Source organism: Anabrus simplex, chromosome 8 (assembly GCF_040414725.1).
Source record: "Anabrus simplex isolate iqAnaSimp1 chromosome 8, ASM4041472v1, whole genome shotgun sequence".
Lineage (NCBI taxonomy): Eukaryota > Metazoa > Arthropoda > Insecta > Orthoptera > Tettigoniidae > Anabrus > Anabrus simplex.
In genome coordinates, this window is record NC_090272.1 from 5577846 (window position 1) to 5598009 (window position 20164).

General features: G+C 40.4%; 1 protein-coding gene across 1 annotated transcript in view; it reads left to right on the plus strand.

Annotated features, from left to right (window-relative positions):
- Positions 1 to 20164, plus strand: part of LOC136878976 (uncharacterized) — a 54383-nt gene that overhangs the window by 26251 nt on the left and 7968 nt on the right. The gene's annotated exons all lie outside the window — the stretch shown is intronic.

The following is a 20164-nucleotide window of genomic DNA, read 5'->3' on the forward strand; positions in this document are numbered from 1 at the left end:
AAGTTTCTGCTGTATAACAAAAACAACAATAAGCTTCAAAATTCGCTTCAGATCATGCTAACACATCATATGATAGGTGGGAAGTAGGGACTAGAGATGGCAACGATTTATCGGTTTTTATGAAATACCGATATTTTCCTTTCGATTTATCGGTATATCGATATCGAAATTTTGATTCGATTTATCGAATAATATATCGGTTTTTCCATAAATATATCGTTTTTCTTTGAATTATTATTTTCATTTATAACATCCGCACTAGAGAACGCCGATAATTCTGCAAGAGATGGTGCTAGTGAAGGTGGAATTGCAACCTGGAAATATCCAATCTAATCAATACCTTGCTCTGAGCCTCTGGTAGGCCGGACTATAATTCGAATACAAACGGTGGAATATGTAACACAGTTGCCTCCGCATGGCAGTTTACACAGCGCGAAATACGTTCTAGTTCCAGAGTCACCGCTAGACTTCGTGTTAGCCCTCCACTGTTTAACAACACAGACGTATATGGAAACTGTGAAGGAAAAAGGTAAGTTTAGGTGAGATAAGCCTTAAAATTCATTATAAAAGGCGTTGATTTGTGTATTCAGCTTGTGATGAGTATATGGTTTATATTTAAACGTAAAGTTAAGAAAATAGAAGCCTCCGCGAGTCAGGTGGCAGCGCGCCAACCTCTCACCGCTGGGTTTCGTGGTTCAAATCCCGGTCACTCCATATGAGATTTGTGCTGGACCGGTTTTTCTCCGGGTACTCCGGTTTTCCCTGCCGTCTTTCATTCCAGCAACTCTCTCAAATATCATTTCATTTATCAGTCACTAATCACTGCCGCAGAGGAGTGCGACAGGCTTCGGCAGCCGGGAAATTTCTCATTCTCGCCGCTAGATGGGACTTAATTCGTTCCATTGCTGACCCGGTCAAATGACTCTAAACAGGCACTGCCTTCGTGATGTCATTACGAAGGCAGTGAAACAGACTGTGGATTTACATTAAGAAAATGTTTTGTGCATATTGATAAATATACAAGAGCCGAGAGAGTATTTCTTGTAAACATTCTATTCACAAGATGTTTATTGCGCGTGATAAACAATGGTTTATTGCTGTGCACCATTCTGCAAAAGTAAACTTCAGAAAGATAGTGGCATTTATTTCCACGAGCAAATGTGGAACTACGAGAAAAATGGGTCTTAATTATGTCATGTCGCGGTGACGAGAAAAATAGCATGTGGCAACCTTCCACGATGTCTGTAGTATGTAGCGAACATTTTGAAAGCACGTGTTTTAGCATTTCTACTAAAACTAGCCGCAATCAATGCCAACACTTTTTTTCAGGGTATCCATCGTATAGGCATGGCAAGACTAGGTTATGTACTAATACTAAAATGTTTTAATTCCTCCCCTGAAGGAGGAGGCGGGCCTCTTAGATGGTGACGCCGTCTCTGAGGCCGGGAGATTTGTTAAGGCGAAGGAGATGCTCGGAGATGGTGAGGGGTTTGGCGGCCGTGGCCTATACTAGGAACCCTCCCAGCATTCGCCTTGTTGCAGGAGAATGGAAAACCACGGAAAACCATTCTCAGGAAAACCGACAGTGGGGACCAGCCGTGAGGTCCAGCCCTGTCCAGTCTCCCGAATACAGAGACGAAGAGCCACCCTTCCTCTGCTCGGTTGGCCGGTCGGAGTGCAGAGCTGTTGGACCACGGACCAGCCGTGGCCACTTGTGGCCCTAGACCCACTCTGCATTCATCGACGTAGGCTATGTGAATACGGCAGTGTTTTAAAATATACTATGGAGTATTTTCATTTTTATTAGGATGTGTACTTCCTGGTTGCAATTATACTACCTGATTCGTATGAGCTCATCTCGAATTACTGGGTGATACATTTATTTTTCTTCATTAAACGTCATAGAAATATCACTTTCCTACTCAAAACGCAATGTTTTATATTTGTAATGTGCTTTTATGTGCACGTTATTATCGTAATGCCAATTGGAATCGTGCTGAGGAATGGAGGGAAAACCTGACATCCAGCGGCGCCATTTGAACTGTTGCTACTTTGTCAATTTAGTACTTGAAGAGACCGTGCATGCTGAGGCCTTTACTTATCTCGTAGGCATCGATAAGACCTAGGGACGTTCCGATATAATAAATATCGATATTTCATTCGATATCGACATGCCGATATTATCCTACTATCAAAACAAAATAGCGATATATCTCGATATCAAATTATTTCTTTTCCAAAATACAAGGATTTGAAATTATATTGAAGTTCTATAAAACGGGGATCTATTAACAATATGCAACTTGTTTGAAGCCATCAATAAATATTTAATTTGTTTGAATCTATCTGTACATAATACTGAATGATTAAAAATTTTAATTTGTTTGTATATAATTCCGAATTTGATTGATTCCTTACTTTATAAGGTAAGGAGGCAGCTAAGAATTTAAGTCCGTTAAAATGTGCAGCATGCTTGAAGCCATCAACAATGATTTGATTTGTTCGAATCTGCTTCTATGTATTACTAAATGATTGGAAAATTTCATTTGATTTTATATCATTCTGAATCTGGTTTGCACGTAAATTTGAATGTTTCAACAAAACAGTTAACCAAGAGACGTAAGCGTGGTAAGACCTCTGTGGTGTACTGGTTAGTGTGGTTAGCTGCCACCCTCGGAGGCCCGGGTTCGATTCCCGGCTATGCCACGAAATTTGAAAAGTGGTACGAGGGCTGGAACGGGGTCCACTCAGCCTCGGGAGGTCAAATGAGTAGAGGTGGGTTCGATTCCCACCTCAGCCATCCTCGAAGTGGTTTTCCGTGGTTTCCCACTTCTCCTCAAGTCAAATGCCGGAATGGTACCTAACTTAAGGCCACGGCCGCTTCCTTCCCTCTTCCTTGTTTATCCTATCAATGCAATGATAAAACCATAAATACTTGCACGGTAGATGCTGCATCATATTCTTAACTATTTTCAGCTAATTTTCTACTAATTTACGAGGTATGAACTTCATCAAGCAATACTGACACTACTTCTTTCACTCTATTTTACGTGTGTATTTATCTGTTAAAAAAGCTATTTATTCAGGACTATGCCTCGACTGCTATCTTGTGGCTGCGGGTGAATGAAAATTTGTATTATGGAAGTATAACCCTAGGAACCGTGCAGGCTAGTGGTTATCTGAAATTAGCAGCCGTTGATGGATAATTTCCATGGATAATTAAACCGCGAATTCCAGTAGCAAGATAAACTCAACCAACCAGTCGCGTGCACAGGCAGAATAAACCAATATTGATATACCGGTATATATGCATTGAGGTCTGGTGATGATATTGTAGTTACTCTTGGGTTACGATATATCGATATCGCTTGAATATACCGATATATTATGCGCAATAAATATCGATTATCGAAAATAAGTTTTCAATATATCGAAATATCGATATATCGGTATTTTTTAAAAAACTGCCATCCCTAGTAGGGACTTTCCCCACGAGTATTCCTTGCCCCAGAGGGTTCTGAATTATTTAAATTCCATTTATAAGATCAGTATTCAGTTTTTAGTTTTAATTTATGTTGCAAAAAATTATTTTTGTTCTTAGTAAATCATAACTATATTTGCTGTAATATGTTACCCCCAACTGCCCAGCGTATGATATATCATACGCCAAAGAAATGGTCCTTAAAATTGAAATATTCAGATTTTTTAAGTATTCTTGTTTCAAGGATCGGTTATAGATTTAATGTCAAGAATCGTACAAGAAAACTTGAAAAAATATTTTCTGGACATTAATGGGTTAATGATAAAACTAACTTTACTGCAAAATGTTAATTGAAATCCATCTGGTGAAATCTGATGAGTTTCCTTCTCAGTCATGGGGCACGTGGACACAAACCCACCCTCGCAACTTGAGGGCACGTGCAGGCTACCTATGTTACCGTCGATCTGCATCCAGATGGGGACTAATACCGAATATCCTATAAGCTACAATGATGTTACAAGAGATGCAGACAATCTAGAGCAGGGTTTCCCAAACTTTTTCTGACCATCGCCCACTTTCGAGATTTTTTTTTTTTTTTTTTTCGCCCACCTGATTTCTAAAAGCGCACAACTATTAAAATTACTAACACATTCATTCAAATACCTACATACAAGTTCAGAAATGAGGATTTTTACGGACATTCTTCTCTTAATACTTACATCATGTTTATTTGGGTATAATTATGTACATTAAAAATTGCAAATAATTGGTCTAAAAATAAATAACAATCAATGAAACGAATTAAAGAAAAAATTTAAAACTACATGAATTTTTATATCTAATTAATTAAACAACATGAAAACCTACGTCTAATTAATGTGAGGGATCGATTAGACGAGTTTCATTCAATTTGTTGATGTCAGGAGCCATTCTTGTTAGAAAAATTCTAAGATCTCGTCGCTTTTCAATTTCTAACCTTTTTCTAGACTTCGTGGCAAGATTATTTACCGCACTAAACCCTCTCTCAACCATGTAAGAGGAAGGAAAGGCTACAAACAACTTTTCTGTGATGCACCACAATCCAGGATAGAGCTGGCGAATTTAATTTTGAAGCCAAAATGCTTGGAGCCCATTTTGAACATGGGCTTTAGTTCTTCATTTGCAACAAGCTCGATCAGCTCTTCTTCCAGGGTCGGGCTGAGATCACCTTCAGAAGGACAACTGTTGAAAGGGACAAGAATCCAATCAGGTATTTCCAAGGGAAAAATATCCTCAAACCTTGTACACATGTCTGAATGAAGCATCTCCAAATGCTGGCAGTATGCAAGTAGGTCTTCTTTGGTCGAGGTGTATGGAGCATTGTTGTTAAAATTTCTTTAATAGCCGGCAAAATCAACTCTTCCCCAATCGTGTGTGGTTTCGCTGATTTAGCAATCATCAATGCAGTGTTGTAGGATGCACGCACGCCATCGTTATTCTGTTTTGGAACCGCAGAAAACATACTAGTCACCGTGGCCTCATTCAGAAAACGAGCTTCCAGATTTTGAAAATAAGACAGGGGCTTTGTCTTTTATGTTGTTATTTGACTTAGTGAAATGGTCCACAATCCTTGATGGCCGTGAAGGTTTTTAGACACATTGGGCATATTGGTTTAGTTTTATCAGCTTTAAATGGAACAATTCCGTACTTTAAGTAATCCACTTTACACTGTCCTACAGCGCATTTTCTTTTTGGCTCAGACATATTAGATTGCTCCCTGAAATCAGAAATAAAAATTACCTTTAGCATTTCTCTGAATTTTTGGAGTACGTTAAGATACAATTTATTAAAAGCCTAGGATGCATGATTTATCTTGCACTGAGGGCCTGGAGCCTAAAAAGTGAAATGAAATGAAAAACCAATTCATTTGTTTATTGTTTATATACCTTCAATCTTCAGAGGGTGAACGGTTCAACGTATAGTCGGGTACCTATTGGGTATTGATATTTTATAAATAGAACTAAAAGACTTGAAGGATTGTTTACCTTAGCTTACGTGGTGACGTTGAAAACTAACCCGTCTAAAACTTAACACGTTTCTTCTTGCCTTACGAATAAAAAAGTAAGGTTAGAAATTATACGAAATATTAGTACGCCTATTTACTATCACTATTAATAAATAATTATAATGAATACAGTAAAAACGTACGGTACATTAATATTCATCCCTGTATACAATTGCAAACTTAACCTAAAAAATTTGTGTAAACAAATTTACCAAACCAACACACGACGTTTAAATAGGCGTTATAATCACAACACTAACCTAAAATGTCATAATTATTTATGTGAACTATACGTCACCTTTTAGTTGTAGCCCTAATCGACACTAATAACAAACAACATAGCGCTGCAATCGCCACGCGCAGGCGCAGACAATACACAAGCATTTAGTTTCAGAATCGATAGTATGCACTGTGCACAAAGTGTAAACACAATCTATATCTATAAAATAAGAGTTTTGTCTGTACATTGCTCAGAATTTGAAAAGAATGGTATATCTGTATCGGTCATGTCCATAGTAACTAGGAAATGCACTTTTTACTTTTCCGTAATTTCTGTCTGTCTGTCTGTCTGTCTGTCTGTCTGTCTGTCTGTCTGTCTGTCTGTCTGTCTGTCTGTCTGTCTGTCTGTACACGCATCACAAGAAAGCGGCTGAAGAGAATTTAATGAAAATCGGTATGTGAAGTCGGGGATGCGCCACTACAATCTAGGCTATAAATCATTTTACACACGCTGAGGGAAATGGTAGTTTAGGGGAAGGCCTAAACTTGAATTCTCAAATATTTATATTATTAGTGGCTCTACCGGTAAATACTACAGTACATAACTAAAGTTATGTAGAATTAAATTTCCGATCGTGTATGTCATACATTGTTACCGTACCGGCTTTGATAACAGAGATATTCATGCATTTGTATTTTTGTTGCCAAGTTCATGTCAACACCGAGCCACGAGAAAATGGGTTAACAGAATTTAATGAAGGTTGGTATAGAGTCGGGGAATAAGAAACTACAGTCTAAGTTATAAACAATTTTATTCGCCCTGTATGAAATTGTAGTTTAGGGGATGGCGCCTAAAACTTAATTTTTAAATACCTATGTTATTGGTCCTATCGAAAAGTACTACATAACAAAAGTTATAGAGAAGAGTGGTATTTCAGAGTCGGAAGAAAACTAAATGTGAAGGCCAACAATATTGAAAGCGCATAACATTGATCAACAATAACATTATATTGACCATTGTTTGTGGTGATGTTCTTTGTCTCTTATGCTGCTGTTCAGCTCCGATAGATGGGATTACTGCTGCGTACCGAGTATAACAGCCTGACCGAATATTGGCGGGAAATAGCTGGGGAGTTAGAAAACTTTCTTCTTTAGCATGTCATTCCTCTGGTTCATACATTTTCTGATACCGTACTGCTGGTACGTAACTCATCATAGTATTCCAGCTATTCGACTCCTAATCTGACGCGCTATTTCGAATGGGCAGTGTGCACTCTTAAGACAGAGGATCACTTAGTAGTAGTAGTAGTATGACCTGGTCTAGAATTACAATTTAGGTATATTCTAAATAATAGCACCACAATTCACTAAATAACTCAAAAATCAACCCTGAAAAGAGCTGTTTCATAAATAGAGATTCTTCCTCTTCATTTTTATTAAATTCTACATTCATTTTATTAAAAATTAGCAGTGAAGAGGGGGTTTCTCCTCTGGATTTGAGGAAAAAATTGCTTCCAAATCAGATAGATTTTTCCGCCGCCAGTGTAGTGAATTGAGATTTTCCGACTCATTGGGTACTCCTGGGAAACAGATTGCCCTGGGACTCTTCACTATTCGACCCTTCCCCTCCGAAAAAAGACTATAAAAGTATTCACGGATCACGGCTGTCTGTGGCCTGGTCATTACAGCTTTGGAACTTTGGACTGTTAAATCGGCAGCGTAGTACGGTTCGTTAAAAAAGAGAAAATGTGTGGTTTTTCATTTGATGGAGTATTTCATGTGAAATCATTGTTTTTACTCACGCCTTTCCTATTGACGTCATCGTAATTACTTATGTTCATTTCAGTTGGGAAAACCACTAAGACAGTCTTTCTGAGGATGTAATAAGGCAGATGGAGAGTGAGTGTCTGCCATTATAATGCAATTCCCCAACCTGATTGTGACTGATGGTAGGGAAGCGGGCCTACCATTACAATGAAAATTCCCTAACGCATTCTTCATGTGAGAAAAGGCGTTTGGTGATTTCTCCGTCGCGTTTCCAGGGCAACGTTAAGAGCTATGCAATTTAATACAGTCTTGCTCACAGCGTGTACACTACCTAACTCACAATTCTGTATACAATGTAGAATTCCGTAGCGAAGCACGGGTACATCAGCTAGTCATTTAATAAACTACTGTAGTTGTCTATACTAATATTATAAACAGGAAAATTTTGTATATTTATTTGTAACGGATAGACTCAATAACTACAGAACCAATTTAAAAAAATAATTCACCTATAGAAAGCTACATTGCCAGTGAGTAACATGGGCTGTATTTTTTTGTCAAAACAATTCGAGGGGTAGGGATGACGGGGGGAGATATAAAAATACGAAAATAATAGGCTAATATAGGCGAAATCGAATTTGTCGTACAAGGACGAGACAAAGCTCATTTTAAGCCCCTTGACGCAAAGAACAAAACTCATTAAGCCCTTACTGGCTCTAAAACCATGTCTTAAGGCCCTAAAACCCACCATTATGGAGATATTGGCACCACACTACCCCTTCTCTACGAATCGGAAATAGAAATGAACTGCCGTAACCATGTCAACATCAGCTCCAGTATTCTTACAGCAGTGAGATTATCTACAATATATCGCAAAAACCTAACATGTTACAGACATGAAAATTGGTATTTGGGATCTCCTTTAAAAATAAAACACACATTTTTGTTTTCAGAAAATCCACTTAAGCGGTTAGGGGAGGAAGGAGTTGAATTCTTTATATGAGGATACATATATCTCAGAAACTGAAGACGTTACAGACGTTAAAACTGGTATTTGGAATCTCCTTTAAAAATAAATAAACACATTATTTTTGGAAAATCCACTTAAGGGGGTGAAATAATAACAAAGGGTGTTTTTTTTATCAGTATCTTCTTCTTCTACCGCTTTTCCCACACCTATGGGGTCGCGGGTGCAAACTGTGTCGCACATGTGGATTTGGCTATGTTTTACGGCTGGATGCCCTTCCTGACAATAACCCCGTGTGTAGGAATGTAATTACGATTTCATGTTCCAGTTGTGGTTGGTAATGCGATGTGTTGAGTGAATATGATGAGGAGTGTGGTGCGACAAACATAAATAACCTGTTCCCGAGCCAGCCCGGAATTGAACCCGAAACCTTGTGAACCGAAGGCCTCAACGCTGATCTCCCAGCCAAGGAGTGGGGACGTTTTTAAAATGAGAATATCTACAGTATAGCTCATAAACTTAACATGTGACAGGCGTGAAAATTGATATTTGTAATCCCCTTTAAAAATAAAGAAACACGTACCGTACTTTTTGTTTTCGGAAAATCACCTTAATCTGGAGATCGAAAATAAGTGAAGAAGGAGTTGAATTCACTTTATGAGTATACATCTATTACAAAAACTTAAGATCTTACAGACGTGAAAATAGGTATTTGGAGCCTCCTTTAGAAATAAACAATCTTTTTTTTTCCCGACTTAAAGGAGGACTGTTTCTCACATGTAGGGTGTAGAGTCCAGGTCGCATGTTCCACATTTAGCTCTGCCAGTAGCCTGGTCAGCTTAGCCCCAAAAGCCAATGCCACAAACGTGGTTTACAAAGAGGCTCTGGGGTAAATGAAATGCAATATTTCGGTGAGTTTTTATACTTTTGGGATTTTCAGATAATTTCTTAGTGCAGTACCAAGGAGCGCTTCATTTTTATCAAATTACCAAATCCTCGCTAGCGAAGCCTTGGGAAACAGCTAGTAGCTCGATTAAAAAGGAAACATAATTTGACATAATTATATTACTTGTTTGCAATTTAATTTTATTCCTTGTTTTTATAGGCAAAAACTTCTCGGTCATATTGTATATATAAAAAACTGAATTATTGGGCCACCAGTTTTTCAAATCGCCCATCGAATTCACATTCTGTTAGTGTCGCCCACTGGCGCGCTAAGATCGCCCACTACTGGGCGAATTCGCCCAGTTTGGGAATCTCTGATCTAGAGGACTTAATTTGATATCCATTATGTTGATTACAAAGTACATGACGAACTCGCTAATTTCGGACAGTTACAAGGACTCTTGAGAACTTGGAGGCAAATGAGGTCTCTGTCCCACTAGAACCACGGAAGACGTTCGTGGGAGTTTGTCGTGTCTCTGAGTCATTGAGTTTACTTGATGATGTAACCTGTCGTTGTGAATTTTATGGTGGAATACACTGTTACACTGAGTCAGGGAGCGACCTTCCCAGTTGTCAGCTTGCCATTGGTGAGCAAGAATTTGAAACTCGCGATTATTTGTACAATATTGACTTTTCATGAATAGTCCGTTTTAGAAATCTTGTTCTGTTCTTCCGATATTTAGAAACGCCTGCGGAGTCATTACTTTTCTTTACCCGATACCTCAATCCTTCCTTTTACCGAGCAGACAGTAAGTTCGTACACTACTCGCAGCGTTTTCCATGGTTCCCCATTTTCACTCGACGGAAATACTGGAACTATTCCTCACTTAAGGCCGCGGTCAATTCCTTCCCGTTTCAAGCCCTGTCGTCTCCCATTCTCACCATACGACAAGCCTGTGACGTAAAACGATTAGAAAAAGGAAGACTTCCGAGAGATTACCGATCAGAGCAGCCCGCCTGTTAGCCTTGATCATTAAGGCGACAAGTCTATACCGTGGTTAGCTGGTTCGAGTCCCGCTGGTAGAAAACATTTTCACCTTCAGAATGTTTCCCTGCAGAGTAGTAGATGGGTACAATAATCTAGATTGAGTGCTAAAAGACTGGACTCAATTTCAAACCTCTCCGCAGTGGAGGCATATGACGCTGTTGGTGGTGACTGGCGACGTTAAGTCTTCAGCAGACCCCTTGGTGTTATTCATCAGAAGTAGGCTACGTGCCAAAATACCCGGTCTCACCGTCTCCGTATTTCATAAACGTCATCATTACGATCACGATACATGATAGGCCAATGGGCGTCAATGCCTGTCTAGAGGTCACAAGAAGAGCAAATAGTTATCTATTTCGACTTCCTCCTGCCACTCGGTGTAGGGGTAGCTAGATTTGTGCGCTAGTTCGAGGTCCACTTAGCCTACAGTACGTCATTACTTCGGACCGGATGTTTATGACCTAAAAATGTTAGAAATATGCAAGCATTTTTGATCAAAAAATGTTAAAATATGACAATAAATTTGACTTGACATTTTTTGGGTTGCATTTTCGAAATCTTCCAAATCTTGCCACCGCTGTTTAAATTAACATTAGGCCTATATTGAAAATGAACTTTTAAAATCTAGCACATTTAAAATAATAAATAAGTAATAATTGTGTCCGTCTCTGTGGTGTAGTGATTAGTTGCAACCCCCGGAGGCCCGAGTTCGATTCCCGGCTCTCTCACGAAATTTAAAAAGTGTTACGAGGGCTGGAACGGGGTCCACTCAGCATCGGGAGGTCAACTGAGTAGAGGTGGGTTCGATTCCCTCCTGAGCCATCCTGGAAGCGGTTTCCCGTGGTTTTCCACTTCTCCACCAGGCAAATGCCGGGTTGGTACCTAACTTAAGGCCATGGCCGCTTCCTTCCCTCTTCCTTGTCTACCCCTTCCAATCTTCCCATCCCCCGACAAGGCACCTGTTCAACATACCAAGTAAGGACGCCTGGGCGAGGTACTGGTCATTCTCCCCAGTTGTATCCCCGACCCAAAGTCTCACGCTCCAGGACACTGCCCTTGAGGCGGAAGAGGAGGGATCCCTCGCTGAGTCAGAGGGAAAACCGACCCTGGAGGGCAAACAGATTAAGAAGAAGAAGTAATAACATTATTTATTATATTTTAAATCCTTCGTGGCTCAGACGGCAGCGCGTCGGCTTCTCACCACTGAGTTCCGAGGTTCAAATCCCGGTCACTCGATGTGAGATTTGTGCTGGATAAAGCGGAGGCGGGACAGATTTTTTTCCGGGTACTCCGGTTTTCCCTGTCATCTTTCATTCCAGCAATACTCTTCACTATCATTTCATTTCATCTCTCAGTCATTAATCATCGCCCCAGAGGAGTGCGACTGGCTTCGGCAGCCGGCGCAATATTCATATCCTCGCCGCAAGATGGGGGTTTCATTCATTCCATCCTTGACTCGATCAGGATTTAGGTTTTCATTATATTATAAATTTATTTAATTTACCGGTCCAAAGGTAACTCTCGATTCTGCACTGCATGAAATCGGTGTCACATTTTGATGAGCGATCAGAAAGAATCACAATAGCAAAGTTTTCAAATGGGAACGATCTTCTATTTTCACGCAACATTGACTTGTAACGGGAAAAAGACCGCTCAACATCGCAGGATGTTACTCGAGCATATTTGAAGTAAGAGTTCACCATCATGGAATGTTGTCGGCTTGCCGCTCAGAATGTCGCTAATCTTGGAGAGAGTAGAGTACCCTTCATTCAAACCTAACACACACTGTAGTCACCACGCATAGCCTTTAACTCACTTTCAACATTTGTCACCAGCTGAAGGGCATCACAGAGTTGTGTGATTGTTGTTCATATTATGCTGAAATTTGACTTGAAATAAGCGGGAACTCCGGTCAGTACTTAAAAGAGCGTCTTGGCAGTTTTGATGGGGGGAAGCTTCGCCTTCGTTGAATGCATGAAAAACGTCTTCGACAGCATTGTATTTGGTACAGTCTGCGGCGTAAGCCACGTTTCCCAACGTGTGACGGTGGATTGGGAAGGCGATGGCACAGAAGGAACCATTTCCTTGAATTTCTGCACTCGTAATGGAGCTTTGATGAAGATATTTTCACTACTGAAATTAATTTATCCACATCAAGATAATTTCCACGAATTTTCTTGCTTTGCATCTGTCGCTTTCTATACAGCTTACCCTGCTAATTTACATAAATTTATATTTTTATGAAAGATAATTCTGAGAAATTGGAGGCAATTAGGAGATATGAAACATCCGCCTTTCCGACGACTGAAAGCAGGTACAGTATGCGAAAATGGAATTTAAAAAGATATAAATATGTCAAAATACGAAATTTCACGAGAAAATATGACCATAATATGACAAATTACCGAAAAATGCAAACACATTAACGCTTGACTTGGATTTACCATGGAAAAAATATGACATGTCATAAACAGCCGGGCCCTGTGAGATGTCGGTCCCCGTCTGGTCGCTTGCTAGGCCATGGCCGTTCGGGGCTGTTGCGCCATGGGGTTTGGTCAGGTTTAATGCACTTCCTCTTGAGGCTGATTAGCTCAGACGATAGAAGCTCTGGTTGGTGGGTCTGATCCAAGCTCACTCCGGTAGATCTTGAACGAGCTCAAGTACATGAGTCCATGAGTCTCGTGTCGATAGATTCACCAGCACGGTAAAGAACTCCTGTGGGAGATAATTCCGGCACTTGGCTGTCTCTGAAAACTCTAAAAGTACTTAGTGAGGCGTAAGAAGATAAATAATAATCATTAGCTCAGCAGAGCCACATGCAACACATCAAGCTGTAAGGAACTGGAGAGAACGGCTAGCGAGGTTACTCATTGCCACGCTCAGATGGCTGTCAAGGTCAGGGTGACCGGGCCGGAACACTGAGAACTTGGAGCCTGGAATGAATACACACATCATCTGCTTAGAATCTCTTGGGAGTGCATGCGTATTCAGTGGACAGCAAATTTAAAATAGGAACCCTTTTCATAGCCGTTTCGCTACAACATTCAGAGTTTACGAGCAAAACGATCACGTCAGTTTTCGAGTTATTCCCACCTTCACACTGCCCTCTGTGACATTTCCCGCTCTTTCCTTGTGGAGTTCATTTTGGTTCCTGTTACTGTTAATTTTCTTTCTCTTGCTAAATCTGAAGAGACTAATTTCATTCACATAAAATAAATAAAATACCGTGATAAACCCACTGCATAATTTTAAAAATTAAAATATTCTTGTTCTGAGCGCAGATACTGACAATAAACCTGCTTTCCTGTGAAATTTTACTTAATGTATTTTGCTGGTAACCGACGATTATGTAACCCAGTGTAGCAAATCTCCTCTTTACTGTCTCTCCATCTTACACCTCACAAAACGTTTTGCTGTTTTACTTCCTTTATGCCGTTCCTGCGGCTCCGGCCACATTGAAGTCAGATTTAACTCTGATGGAGGTGATTACTGTTTTAAGAGGAAGTACAACTAGTCAGCCATCCTCTATGTAACACTAATCAGAGAGAAAGAAAAGTGATCCGACACTTAAAAAAATGAAGGTATCGGCTAAAGAAAGACGAGCGCTACGAAGGTGTATGAAAATGAAAGGCTCTCTCGGGCTCGCAAACTAATCCCGTAGTGGTCGGAAAAGAAAAATAGTTGACCAAGAGAGGTTGGGTAGGATAGACGGTAGTAAGGAGCCTAGCAAAAGTAACTGGAAGCAATGTCAAGACTCGGCTAAAGGCCCTGTGGTTGCCAACTCACGCTTCCTAAGTTGAGAGTCCCTGGGGCCCCTTTTAGTCACCTCTTACGACAGGCAGAGGATACTGAGGGTGTTATTCCACTGCCCCCACCCACAGGAGGACTAGTGATCAGTCAAATAAAACGTTAAATGAGCGACAGACAACAAAGCAACCTTTTGACATTGTTGGAGACAAGAATTAATACATTTCGGGATCACACAATAGATTTTCAAGACAATATTACCACTAGGGATGGCAGTTTTTAGAAAAATACCGATATATCGATATTTCGATATATTGAAAACTTATTTTCGATAATCGATATTTATTGCACATAATATATCGGTATATTCAAGCGATATCGATATATCGTAACCCAAGAGTAACTGCAATATCATCACCAGATCTCAATGCATATATATCAATATTGGTTTATTCTGCCTGTGCACGCGACTGGTTGGTTGAATTTATCTTGCTACTGGAATTCGCGGTTTAATTATCCATGGAAATTATCCATCAACGGCTGCTAATTTCAGATGACCACTAACCTGCACGGTTGCTAGGGTTATACTTCCATAACACAAATTTTCATTCACCTGCAGCCACAAGACAGCAGTCGAGGCATAGATCCTGAATAAATAGTTTTTTTAGAGTGAAAGAAGTAGTGTCAGTAATGCTTGATGTTCATATAAACCTCGTAAATTAGTAGAAATGGCTGAAAATAGTTAAGAATATGATGCAGCATCTACCGTGCAAGTATTTATGGTTTTATCATTGCATTGATAGGATAAACAAGGAAGAGGAAAGGAAGCGGCCGTGGCCTTAAGTTAGGTACCATTCCGGCATTCGACTGGAGGAGAAGTGGGAAACCACGGAAAACCACTTCGAAGATGGCTGAGGTGGGAATCGAACCCACATCTACTCCTTTGACCTCCCGAGGCTGAGTGGACCCCGTTCCAGCCCTCGTACCACTTTTGAAATTTCGTGGCAGACCCGGGAATCGAACCCGGGCCTCCGGGGGTGGCAGCTAACCACACTAACCACTACACTACAGAGGTCTTACCACGCGTACGTCTCTTGGTTAACTGTTTTGTTGAAACATTCAAATTTACGTGCAAACCAGATTCAGAATGACATAAAATCAAATGAAATTTTCCAATCATTTAGTAATACATAGAAGCAGATTCGAACAAATCAAAACATTGTTGATGGGTTTAAGCATGCTGCACATTTTAACGGACTTAAATTCTTAGCTGCCGCCTTACCTTATAAAGTAAGGAATCAATCAAATTCGGAATTATATACAAACAAATTAAAATGTTTAATCATTCAGTATTATGTAGAGATAGATACAAACAAATTAAATATTTCTTGATGGCTTCAAACAAGTTGCATATTGTTAATAGATCCCCGATGTATAGAACTTCAATATAATTTCAAATCCTTGTATTTTGGAAAAGAAATAATTTTATATCGAGATATATCGCTATTTTGTTTTGATAGTAGGATAATATCGGCATGTCGATATCGAATGAAATACCGATATTTATTATATCGGAACGTCCCTAAGTGTTATCGATGCATACGAGATAAGTAAAGGCCTCAGCATGCACGGTCTCTTCAAGTACTAAATTGACAAAGTAGCAGCAGTTCAAATATCGCCGCTGGATGTGAGGTTTTCCCTCCATTCCTCAGCACGATTCCAATTGGCATTACGATAATAACTTGCACATAAAAGCACATTACAAATATAAAACATTGCGTTTTGAGTAGGAAAGTGATATTTCTATGATGTTTAATGAAGAAAAATAAATGTATCACCGAGTAATTCAAGATGAGCTCATACGAATCAGATAGTATAATTGCAACCGGAAAGTACACATCCTAATAAAAATGAAAATACTTCATAGTATATTTTAAAACACTGCAGTATTCACAGAGCCTTCGTCGATGAATGCAGAGTGGGTCTCGGCCCACAAGTGGCCACGGCTGGTCCGTGGTCCAACAGCTCTGCACTCCGACCGGCCAATCGAGCAGAGGAAGGGTGGCTCTTCGTCTCTGTATTCGGGAGACTGGACAGGGCTGGACCTCACGGCTGGTCTCCACTGTCGGTTTTCCTGAGAATGGTTTTACGTGGTTTTCCATTCTCCTGCAATAAGGCAAATGCTGGGAGGGTTCCTAGTATAGGCCACGGCCGCCAACCCCCTCACCATCTCCGAGCATCTCCTTCGCCGTAACAAATCTCCCGGCCTCACAGACGGCGTCACCATCTAAGAGGCCCGCCTCCTCCTTCAGGGGAGGAATTAAAACATTTTAGTATTAGTACGTAACCTAGTCTTGCCATGCAAATACCCTAAAAAAAAGTGTTGGCATTGATTGCGACTAGTTTTAGTAGAAATGCTAAAACACGTGCTTTCAAAATGTTCACTACATACTACAGACTTCGAGGAAGGTTGCCACATGCTATTTTTCTCGTCACCGCGACATGACAATTAAGACCCATTTTTCTCGTAGTTCCACATTTGCTCGTGGAAATAAATGCCACTACCTTTCTGAAGTTTACTTTTGCAGAATGGTGCACAGCAATAAACCATTGTTTATCACGCGCAATAAACACCTTGTGAATAGAATGTTTACAATAAATACTCTCTCGGCTCTTGTATATTTATCAATATGCACAAAACATTTTCTTAATGTAAATCCACAGCCTGTTTAGAGTCATTTGACCGGGTCAGCAATGGAACGAATTAAGCCCCATCTAGCGGCGAGAATAGGAAATTTCCCGGCTGCCCAAGCCTGTCGCATTCCTCTGGGGCAATGATTAATGACTGACAAATGAAATGATATTTGAGAGTGTTGCTGGAATGAAAGATGGCAGGAAAAACCGGAGTACCCGGAGAAAAACCGATCCAGCACAAATCTCATATGGAGTGACCGGGTTTTGAACCACGAAACCCAGCGGTGAGAAGTTGGCGCGCTGCCACCTGACTCGCGGAGGCTTCTATTTTCATAACTTTACGTTTAAATATAAACCATATACTCATCACAAGCTGAATACACAAATCAACGCCTTTTATAATGAATTTTAAGGCTTATCTCACCTAAACTTACCTTTTTCTTTCACAGTTTCCATATAGTCTGTGTTGTTAAATGATGGAGGGCTAACACGAAGTCTAGCGGTGACTCTGGAACTAGAACGTATTTCGCGCTGTGTAAACTGCCATGCGGAGGCAACTGTGTTACATATTCCACCGTTTGTATTCGAATTATAGTCCGGCCTACCAGAGGCTCAGAGCAAGGTATTGATTAGATTGGATATTTCCAGGTTGCAATTCCACCTTCACTAGCACCATCTCTTGCAGAATTATCGGCGTTCTCTAGTGCGGATGTTGTTAATGAAAATAATAATTCAAAGAAAAACGATATATTAATGGAAAAACCGATATATTATTCGATAAATCGAATCAAAATTTCGATATCGATATATCGATAAATCGAAAGGAAAATATCGGTATTTCATAAAAACCGATAAATCGTTGCCATCCCTAATTACCACTTGTAGTGGATTTATGAAGCTTTGGTAGTTTCCTTGATAATTTCTCTCCTTAATATTTTTAACGAGCAGGTGGCTATGCGATTTGGCTCATGTACCTATCAGCTTGCATTCGGGAGATAGTGGGTTCGACTTCCACTGTTGGCAGCCCTAAAGATCGTTTTCCGTGGTTTTCTGTGGTTTCCCATTTTCACGCCAAGCTTTACCTTAATTAAGGCCCACGGCCGCTTCCCACTCCTAGCCCTTTCCCATCCCATTGTCACCATAAGACCTATCTGTGTCGCTGCGACATAGAGCAGATTGTAAATATATATACACACACACACACACACACACACACACACACACACACCCTGAGGGTTGCAAAAAGTCGTTTGTTTGTGCAACCCTTGTCCCGTTTCTGTACTGGTCGGGTATCAGGTGAGATGAATCTGTCGCGGCGAAGTTTTATGACCGGATGCCCTTTCTGACGACAACCTCATCAGAGGAGTTAATGAGATGATGAATGATGTGATATATGATAGCAGGAAGGAAGAGGGTGAAACCGGGTGCCAGCACATAATCTGCTCCTGTTGAACAGCATCAAGGGGTCTGCTCAAGCTGATGGAGCTGATCATCATCAACAGCGTCAACTTCATCTCAGGAGGGTTGCAAAAACTGGTTATGGTTCATTATTTCTAAAACCACCAACGGTACTTCACTCGAGTTTTCTTGCTATATCCTCACAATATGGAGAGTGATCTGATGGATATATGTAGGCTGTATATGTATATATTCGTTTCTGAACAAAAATCATGTTCAGCCCCATTTGGGGTGTGGGTGAGGGGGAGTGAGATATAAAAATAATCAAAAACAGTGTCGAATCTACAGTTTTCTGGGTCACTGAGATGAATGGTGACAAACCAGATTTTATATCTTACTACCATATTGATAACGAATCATGATGCCAAAGCCTTCATTTTTATAGCTGTTTAAAAAGCTGTTCAACAGGTTATCTTTCGTTCCCTCTTACTGCAAGAAAATAATTATCTAGTTTGTGGCACAGTTTCATTTCACTAGAGCTCGGCTCCATGGCTAAATGGTTAGCCTGCTGGCATTTGGTCACAGGGGTCGGGTTCGATTCCCGGCAGGGTCGGGAATTTTAACCATCCGACGAATGAATCATCATCAACAGCGTCATATGAGCACTGTGGAGAGGTTTGGAATTTAATCCAGGTTTTTGTCACGCAATCTTGTGATTAGAAATTGTGTAAGACGACCTCCCCTACCATGCCGGTCAACATTCTGATGCTGAAAATTTCTTCCAACAACGGGACTCGAACCGGCTAACCTTAGTGTCAGACCGTTTCGACTTCATGGCTACCAGGCTGGCTCAATCATAGTTACTGATACGTTACAAATGACGGCAGGAAGGAAACCGCAGATAAAATAAAGGCAAAGGTAACAAATATAATCCCAAGCACAAACGGGAATTGAATAGAGGAAATATCGCTTTACGGCTAACAGCGGTATACAGGCAGTTCGTACAACACGCTCACAAAATGCGAATCAGAGACCACATTCAAATCATAACTGCGCCAGTATTTCAACACATCGTGCATGTTTCTAGACTCCGACATAAATACAAAATCCAGGAATAATAATAATAATGAATCCACACACATACACGCGAACCTTTTCTTGAGCCCTGAGCTCTCTAGTGCTGAATCGGTAGACCTCGGTCATCTTCGACATCCGTATGGGCAACCTTTGAAACACAAACTATGGATCGCTTATGCATCGCTGTGCGACATCTGGCGTACACCTTACGAACTAGTACTGTTGTTGTTTACCACAGCAAAGCCAAACTAGGAACAACATTCGCATCGAGAAATGTTATATAATGTTAAATAATGTATGTGTGACACAGTTGCTGGCGTAAGATAATAAATGTTTACAAAATTCATATCGATCGATCATAGTATCGATTCAATTCAGATTTCATTTCAATCCGGTTGGCAGTATAACCGGAACGGACAACGCTCCCTCCTTACTCCACACCCCGTAAAAATCGGGCTCAAGAAAAGGTTCGCGTATAATACACTGTCAATAACAATTTTCAACTCACTACAATCCATAACCTCAAAGTACATCAAACTTGCCCCTAGGAAAAGATTCAACAACAATTACTCACTATTATCATAGAGGCAATAACGAACATAAACGGGCTTATGGACCAGGTTCAAATAAGACTCCCGATGTAAGGATAATAAATTGCATCTCCACAAGGCACGCGTTCGAAACAATGACGCAATCGTACGTGAATAAGCAAACAGTCCGCATGCCATCTGCTACACCAAGAGACAGGTTAAAGCAAGGAAAACACGCACCGCAATGGAAAGAGAAATCTAAAATAAAGACACATGGCCATAAAGCAAACACAAGGAGCGTAAACGAATT